The following is a 9,486-nucleotide window of genomic DNA, read 5'->3' as shown; positions in this document are numbered from 1 at the left end:
TTCCGCCAGGACGCTCTGCTTGGAACTGCACCAACTGACAGCTCTACCATTTAATAAAAACACGTATCAGGTTTGTGACTTAGAGTCATCCAGATCAGTGTCAAAGCTTGCATCGACGTAAACCGTTTATGATGAGCTCTTTATCACCTCCATATACGAGAAACATATCCTTAGAACTTTTCAGGTATTTCAGGATGTTCTTGACCGATGTCCAGTGATCCACTCCTGGATTACTTTGGTACCTCCCTGCTAAACTTATAGCAAGGCACAGATCAGGTCTGGTATCCAGCATTGCATACATGATAGAGCCTATCGCTGAAGCATAGGGAACACCTTTCATTTTCTCTCTGTCTTCTGAAGTGGTCGGGCATTGACTCTGACTCAACTTCACACCTTGTAATACAGGCAAGAACCCTTTCTTTGCCTGATCCATTTTGAACTTCTTCAAAACTTTATCAAGGTATGTGCTTTGTGAAAGTCCAATTAAGCGTCTTGATCTATCTCTATAGATCCTGATGCCCAATATATGAGCAGCTTCACCGAGGTATTTCATTGAAAAATTCTTATTTAAGTGTCCTTTTATGCTATTCAGAAATTCAGTATCATTTCCGATCAACAATATGTCATTTACATTTAATATTAGAAATGCTACGGAGCTCCCACTCACTTTCTTGTAAATACAAGCTTCTCGAAAATTTTGTATAAAACCATATGCTTTGATCGCACTATCAAAGCGTATATTCCAACTCCGAGAGGCTTGCACCAGTCCATAAATGGATCGCTAGAGCTTGCACACTTTGTTAGCGCCTTTTGGATCGACAAAACCTTCTGGTTGCATCATATACAACTCTTCTTTAAGATATCGATTAAGAAATGTAGTTTTGACATCCATTTTCCAAATTTCACAATCATGAAATGCGGCAATTGCTAACATGATTCGGACAGACTTAAGCATCGCTACGATTGAGAAGGTCTCATTGTAGTCAACTCCTTGAACTTGTCGAAAACCTTTCGCAACAAGTTGAGCTTTGTAGACAATAACATTACCGTCAGCGTCAGTCTTCTTCTTGAAGATCCATTTATTCTCTATGGCCTGCTGATCAACGGGCAAGTCAACCAAAGTCCATACTTTGTTCTCATACATGGATCCCATCTCAGATTTCATGGCTTCAAGCCATTTTGCGGAATCCGGGCTCATCATCGCTTCCTCATAGTTCGTAGGTTCATCATGGTCAAGTAACATTACTTCCAGAACAGGATTACCGTACCACTCTGGTGCGAATCTTACTCTGGTTGACCTACGAGGTTCTGTAGTAACTTGATCAGAACTTTCATGATCATCATCATTAGCTTCCTCACTTACTGATGTAGGAATCACTGGAACTGATTTCAGTGATGATCTACTTTCCAATAAGGGAGAAGGTACAATTACCTCATCAAGTTCTACTTTCCTCCCACTCACTTCTTTTGAGAGAAACTCCTTCTCTAGAAAGGATCCATTCTTAGCAACGAATATCTTGCCTTCGGATCTATGATAGAAGGTGCACCCAACAGTCTCCTTGGGGTATCCTATGAAGACACATTTCTTCGATTTGGGTTCGAGCTTATCAGGTTGAAGCTTTTTCACATAAGCATCGCAGCCCCAAACTTCAAGAAATGACAACTTGGGTTTCTTGCCAAAGCACAGTTCATAAGGTGTCGTCTCAACGGATTTAGATGGTGCCCTATTTAGCGTGAATGCAGCTGTCTCTAAAGCATAACCCCAAAATGATAGCGGTGAATCAGTGAGATACATCATAGATCGCACCATATCTAGTAAAGTACGATTACAACGTTTGGACACACCATTATGCTGTGGTGTTCCAGGTGGCGTGAGTTGCGAAACTATTCCGCATTGTTTCAAATGAAGTCCAAACTCATAACTCAAATATTTGCCTCCACGATAAGATCATAGAAACTTGATTTTCTTGTTATGATGATTTTCCACTTCACTCTGAAATTCTTTGAACTTTTCAAATGTTTCAGACTTACGTTTCATCAAGTATATATACCCATATCTGCTCAAATCATCTATGAAGGTGAGAAAATAACGATATCCGCCGCGAGCTTCAATGTTCATTGGACCACATACATCAGTATGTATGATTTCCAATAACTCTGTTGCCCGCTCCATTGTTCCGGAGAATGGAGTTTTAGTCATCTTGCCCATGAGGCATGGTTCGCATGTACCATGTGATTCATAATCTAGTGATTCCAAAAGTCCATCAGAATGGAGTTTCTTCATGCACTTTACACCAATATGACCTAAACGGAAGTGCCACAAATAAGTTGCACTATCATTATCAACTCTGCATCTTTTTGCTTCAATACTATGAAAATGTGTATCACTACTATCAAGATTTAGTAAGAATAGACCACTCATCAGGGGTGCATGACCATAAGAGATATTACTCATATAAATAGAACAACCATTATTCTCTGATTTAAATGAATAACCGTCTCGCGTCAAACAAGATCTAGATATAATGTTCATGCTCAACGCTAGCACCAAATAACAATTATTTAGGTCTAAAACTAATCCCGAAGGTAGATGTAGAGGTAGCGTGCCGACATCGATCACATAGACTTTGGAACCATTTCCCACGCGCATCGTCACCTCGTCCTTAGCCAATCTTCGCTTAATCCGTAGCCCCTGTTTCAAGCTGCAAATGTTAGCAACTGAACCAGTATCAAATACCCAGGCACTACTGCGAGCATTAGTAAGGTACACATCAATAACATGTATATCAAATATACCTTTCACTTTGCCATCCTTCTTCACCGCCAAATACTTGGGGCAGTTCCGCTTCCAGTGACCAGTTCCTTTGCAGTACAAGCACTCAGTCTCAGGCTTAGGTCCAAACTTGGGTTTCTTCACTTGAGCAACAACTGGCTTGATGTTCTTCTTGAAGTTCCCCTTCTTCCCTTTACCTTTTTTCTGGCAACTGGTGGTCTTGTTGACCATCAACACTTGATGCTCCTTCTTGATTTCTACCTCCGTAGCCTTTAGCATTGCGAAGAGCTCAGGAATCGTCTTATCCATCCCTTGCATGTTATAGTTCATCATGAAGCTCTTGTAGCTTGGTGGCAGTGAATGAAGAACTCTGTCAATGACACTATCATCAGGAAGTTTAACTCCCAGTTAAGTCAAGTGGTTGTGGTACCCAGACATTCTGAGTATATGTTCACGACAGAACTATTCTCCTCCATCTTACAGCCGTAGAACTTATTGGAGACTTCATATCTCTCAATCCGAGCATTTGCTTGAAATATTAACTTCAACTCCTCGAACATCTCATATGCTGCATGACATTCAAAACGTCGTTGAAGTCCCAGTTCTAAGCCGTAAAGCATGGCACACTGAACTATCGAGTAGTCATCAGCTTTGCTCTGCCAGGTGTTCATAACATCTGGCGTTGCTCCTGCAGCGGGTTTGTCACCTAGCGGTGCTTCCAGGACGTAATTCTTCTGTGCAGCAATGAGGATAATCCTCAAGTTACGGACCCAGTCCGTGTAGTTGCTACCATCATCTTTCAACTTATCTTTCTCTAGGAACGCATTAAAATTCAACGAAACAACAAAACGGGTCATCTATCTACAACAACATAGACATGCAAAATATTATCAGGTACTAAGTTCATGATAAATTAAAGTTCAATTAATCAAATTACATAAGAACTCCCACTTAGATAGACATCTCTCTAATCATCTAAGTGATCACGTGATCCATATCAACTAAACCATGTCCGATCATCACGTGAGATGGAGTAGTTTTAAATGGTGAACATCACTATGTTGATCATATCTACTATATGATTCATGCTCGACCTTTCGGTCTCCAGTGTTCCGAGGCCATATCTGCATATGCTAGGCTCGTCAAGTTTAACTCGAGTAGTCTGCGTGTGCAAAATTGGCTTGCACCCGTTGTATGTGAACATAGAGCTTATCACACCCGATCATCAGGTGGTGTCTCGGCACGACGAACTGTAGCAACAGCGCATACTCAGGGAGAACACTTATACCTTGAAATTTAGTGAGGGATCATCTTATAATGCTACCGCCGAACTAAGCAAAATAAGATGAATAAAGGATAAACATCACATGCAATCAATATAGGTGATATGACATGGCCATCATCATCTTGTGCCTTTGATCTCCATCACCAAAGCACCATCATGATCACCATCGTCACCGGCTTGAAACCTTGATATCCATCGAAGCATCGTTGTCGTCTCGCCAACTATTGCCTCTATGACTATCGCTACCGCTTAGTGATAAAGTAAAGAAATTACATGGCGATTGCATTTCATACAATAAAGCGACAACCATATGGCTCTTGCCAGTTGCCGATAACTGTGTTACAAAAGATGATCATCTCATACAATAAAATTTAGCATCATGTCTTGACCATATCACATCACAACATGCCTTGCAAAAACAAGTTAGACGTCCTCTACTTTGTTGTTGCAAGTTTTACGTGGCTGCTACGGGATGAGTAAGAACCGTTCTTACCTACGCATCAAAAAACACAACACGGTATAGTGATTGCTTTTTGATCTTCGAAAAGAACCCTGTTCATTGAATCCGATTCAACTAAAGCTGGAGAAACAGACAACCACTAGTCACCTGTGTGCGAAGCACGTCGGTAGAACCAGTCTCGCGTAAGCGTACGCGTAATGTCGGTCTGGGCCGCTTCATCCAACAATGCCGCTGAATCAAGAATCAACTAGTGATGGCAAGCAATATGTATATACATATGCCCACAACTCCTTTGTGTTCTACTCGTGCATATAACTACTACGCATAAACCTAGCTCAGATGCCACTGTTGGGGAATGCAGTAATTTCAAAAAAATTCCTATGCACACGCAAGATCATGGTGATGCATAGAAACGAGAGGGGAGAGTATCGTCTACGTACCCTCGTAGAACGTAAGCAGAAGCGTTATGAAAACACGGTCAATGTAGTCGTACGTCTTCACGATCAACCGATCTAGCACCGAAGGTACGGCACCTCCGCGATCTGCACACGTTCAGCTCGGTGACGTCCCGCGAACTCACAATCTAGTAGAGCTTCGAGGGAGAGTTTCTTCAGCACAACAGCGTGATGACGGTGATGATGTAGCTACCGGAACAGGGCTTCGCCTAAGCACCGCTACGATATAACCGAGGTGGATTATGGTGGAGGGGGCACCGCACATGGCTAAAAGATCAATGATCAACTTGTGTGAACATGGGGTGCCCCCTCCCCTCTATATAAAGGAGTGGAGGAGGGGGAGGGCCGGCCCTCTCTATGGCGCGCCCTGGGGGAGTCCTACTCCCGAAGGGAGTAGGATTCCCCCTTCCAAGTAGGAGTAGGAGAGGAAGGAAGGAGGAGAGAGGGAGGAAGGAAAGGGGGCCGGCACCTCTCCCAATTCGGATTGGGATTGGGGGCGCGCCTCCCTCTTTTCCCTTCCCTCTCCTCTATTCCACTAAGGCCCAATAAGGCCCATATACTCCCCAGGGGGTTCCGGTAACCTCCCGGTACTCCGGAAAAATGCCCGAACAACTCGGAATCATTCCGATGTCCAAATATAGGCTTCCAATATATCGATCTTTACGTCTGGACCATTCCGAGACTTCTCATCATGTCCGTGATCAAATCCGGGACTCCGAACTACCTTCCGTACATCGAAACACATAAACTCGTAATACCGATCGTCACCGAACGTTAAGCGTGAGGACCCTACGGGTTCGAGAACTATGTAGACATGACCAAGACATGTCTTCGGTCAATAACCAATATCAGAACCTGGATGATCATATTGGCTCCTACATATTCTATGAAGATCTTTATCGGTCAAACGACATAACGGTATACGTTGTTCCCTTTGTCATCAGTATGTTACTTGCCCAAGATTCGATCGTCGGTATCTCAATACCTATTTCAGTCTCGTTACCGGCAAGTCTCTTTACTCGTTCCGTAATGCTATATCCCGTAACTAACTCATTAGCTACATTGCTTGCAAGGCTTATAGTGATGTGCATTACCGAAGGGGCCTGGAGATACCTCTCCGACAATCGGAGTGACAAATCCTAATCTTGATCCATGCCAACTCAACAAACACCATTGGAGACACCTGTAGAGCACCTTTATAATCACCTAGTTAGATTGTGACATTTGGTAGCACACAATGTGTTCCTCTGGTATTCGGGAGTTGCATGATCTCATAGTCATAGGAACATGTATAGTTATCGGGAAAGCAATAGCAACAAACTAAACGATCATCGTGCTAAGCTAACAAATGGGTCAAGTCAATCACAACATTCTCCAATGATGTGATCTCGTTAATCAAATGACAACTCATGTCTATGGTTAGGAAACATAACCATCATTGATTCAACGAGGTAGTCAAGTAGAGGCAAACTAGTGACACTTTGTTTGTCTATGTATTCACGCATGTACTAAGTTTCCGGTTAATACAATTCTAGCATGAATAATAAACATTTATCATGATATAAGTAAATATAAATAACAACTTTATTATTGCCTCTAGGGCATATTTCCTTCAACCGGAATGTCATCAAGAATAGTAACAGGGTCCTACTGACCAAGTTGTACACCGAGGTGTTTACATAAGCAGGGAATTATCACTGCTTAGGTAAGTCAGATTACAAGAAAGATTAAACAAAGCAGTAGAAAGGAAAATGTGATTTGTATATTAATCAGATCAGTGGATAGGAAAATGTGTTTATACCCGAGTATCAAAAGTATATCTTTCCCATCCATGACAGGACAACAAGTAAAGAATCAATTAGGTGAAGGGGCGAGGGATTTCATGATGTTACCCATATAATGGTGTTTGGATAATCGATTAAGAAACATTTAGCATTTCGCTTCCAATGTTCATGTTGATGATCGGAGTATCATAGACATGCTTTGGGATAGCATTGACAAGGTCATTAGATAAAGGTCAGACTTTGGATACACAAAGGATCCATCAGAAACAACTTATAAAATAAGTCATACAATTTCAACAAGAAAGAGATGAGGATGTTGCCAACGGGCTCAGCAGCATTTTGTTGAGATTTCCATAAACAAGGATTTTCACAATTAAGTGATCAAGGCGATAGCATAATACGCGCCAAAGTATATACTGAAGTATGTTCGAGGAGAACATCCTTACTTAAACATTGAACGAAAATGCACCTAGAAATATGGCCCAAGTAGCATGATCAATGTTGGAATGGTGATTCAATAACCAAAAGAGTTAGAATGAAAATATCGACCATTCACTTCAAAGCAATAGAGTTGATATAAGTTTTGAATTCACACTTCATAGTTCAATTGCCGGTATTCCGGTTCAAAACAACACGGGGTCCAAGAAATGAATGGATATGACGAGAAGTAACTCTATACTAGGAATTCTTAAGAGGTGGAGCAATCCTCACAATATCCTTGGCATAAAAGACAGTAATACTTCAAGTTAGAACATAGTACAAGCTGGATAGTAAGGTGCATACATAACACGAACAAGTTTGTGATGAAAGGAAAGCAATAATGTTGTCAATTATAAGAAATCATCAAGGGGAAAGGATGGTATTTCCCATCATGAATTTGATTCACAACTTGGAAGAAGGCAAATCATTGTCGATGATGATCACGACACATTTGTCGAGAGATTTCATTAAGATGTAATAGATCGGCGATGACATCAAGTCAAACGAATGATGGAGCGAAAGGTTATTGAAACCACTGGTACAATACAAACTTGAAATCAAACTTGTTGTTGAAGGCGAAATGATATGCCTAGGAAGATCGTCGTAAGCTTAGCTCATCGTCGAAAGTTGTGCTCCGGGAATAAGGACTGGGTAGCACAGTTAAAATTTAGGACGATAACGATATAGCCGATCAGGCTAGGAATGACTTAAAGGACTAATAAACTCGTAAGAAATGAAAATTACTTAGAGTTATTGAGTCGGAGTGCGGAATCGATTCACCTATTAGTGTTCTCGGTTGACAAACAACCTAGAACCCATGAAGTGACTAAGACAGGGTAAGGTAGTACTTCATCAAGAGTTCATAAGATGTAGTGCAATGCATGATATCCTCAAGATACTAGATGGTAATACTCGAAGATAGGGCATAATAGAGTTTGGACATGTGTATTCATCTGCAAAAGACCAGCACTTTAACTTGTCTGAGAAATGAGATCAAAGAAGAACAATATGGTCCGAACCACGTTTGTAGAAGAACAAATCCCAGATATAAGAACATAAACCAAGGGGACAATTAATTTTAGGAGAAGCTTCCATGATAAGATCTACATCGTTTCCATGGGCATGAACATAAAGTTCAAGGTCGACTCCCACTTCTCCAATGCACAACATTCCATTCACTTCTCGCTTTCGATAAAGTTGTAGCGTCGAAATTTTATCTGGCGTAACACCAGTAGGGTATGACCCCTAGAAGTTTCTAGGTTCACACAGATTAGGGAAGGTATTGGTTCAACCCATCAGGGCATCTTAGGAACATATACCACGAACTTCAGGAGTAAATAACAAAAGCTCAGAAGCAGAGCATGGTTTACAAAAGTAGAGGATACAATTTACCAAATGCATTATGTATCAGGGAAAGAACTCACAAGAATTTTGGATGTGAAGGACACTATCAGATAATAAACCGGCAATGGGTCTGGTTGTCCACAACATGGCTGATGTGAGTATCGGTACTCATTCAGAGGAAGAAGGAATGCAAAGGCATCGGATTATTGAAGCAAGTGACTAATTCAAAGCTCAAAGGCAAAGGAATTAAGATTTCCAGATTTAAGGGATCAGAAGCAAACACTCTGACTTAAGGATGGATAAGTTGGGTAGGCTTAGGGGTACAATCAATGGCAATTTGATTGGTCGAGATCCAGCTCATGTTTAATATGACATCTGAGCCGGAAGGATGAATTCTAGGATCTGATTGAGGATCGCGATCATTCGCAACATATGGAATCAAGGGACTCGAAATGATAATGACAAGGGATACTAATGAATATTGCTAGTCATATGGAATGCAACCATAATGCCAGTAGACAAGTATTTGCAAAGAAATATCGGCAGAGGATTATCCAAAGATCAGATAGTATTTCCATGTGTCTTGTGAAACATATGAACAACGGGGAAAGAACAGATACTCGGTAAGTGCGAGGAATTATCCGTAGGGGGTATTCATGTGGCAAGAACTGCAAGGCAGTAGGCACAAGTATTCTTAGAACAATAGAGAGAATTTCGAGGTATCTTGTAATAACAAGATCAACGGGAAATGATTGTATGAATGGCAAATGTACGTCATAAGGGGCTGAATTGGATCCATATGTTTCATGCTATGGTTAGGTTTACCTTAATACTTTTGTTGTAGTTGCGGATGCTTACAATAGAGGTTAATCATAAGTGGGATGCTTGTTCAAGTAAGAACAACA

This window comes from Triticum aestivum, chromosome 5A, assembly GCF_018294505.1.
Source record: "Triticum aestivum cultivar Chinese Spring chromosome 5A, IWGSC CS RefSeq v2.1, whole genome shotgun sequence".
Classification (NCBI taxonomy): domain Eukaryota; kingdom Viridiplantae; phylum Streptophyta; class Magnoliopsida; order Poales; family Poaceae; genus Triticum; species Triticum aestivum.
Note: the sequence above shows the minus strand (reverse complement) of the source record.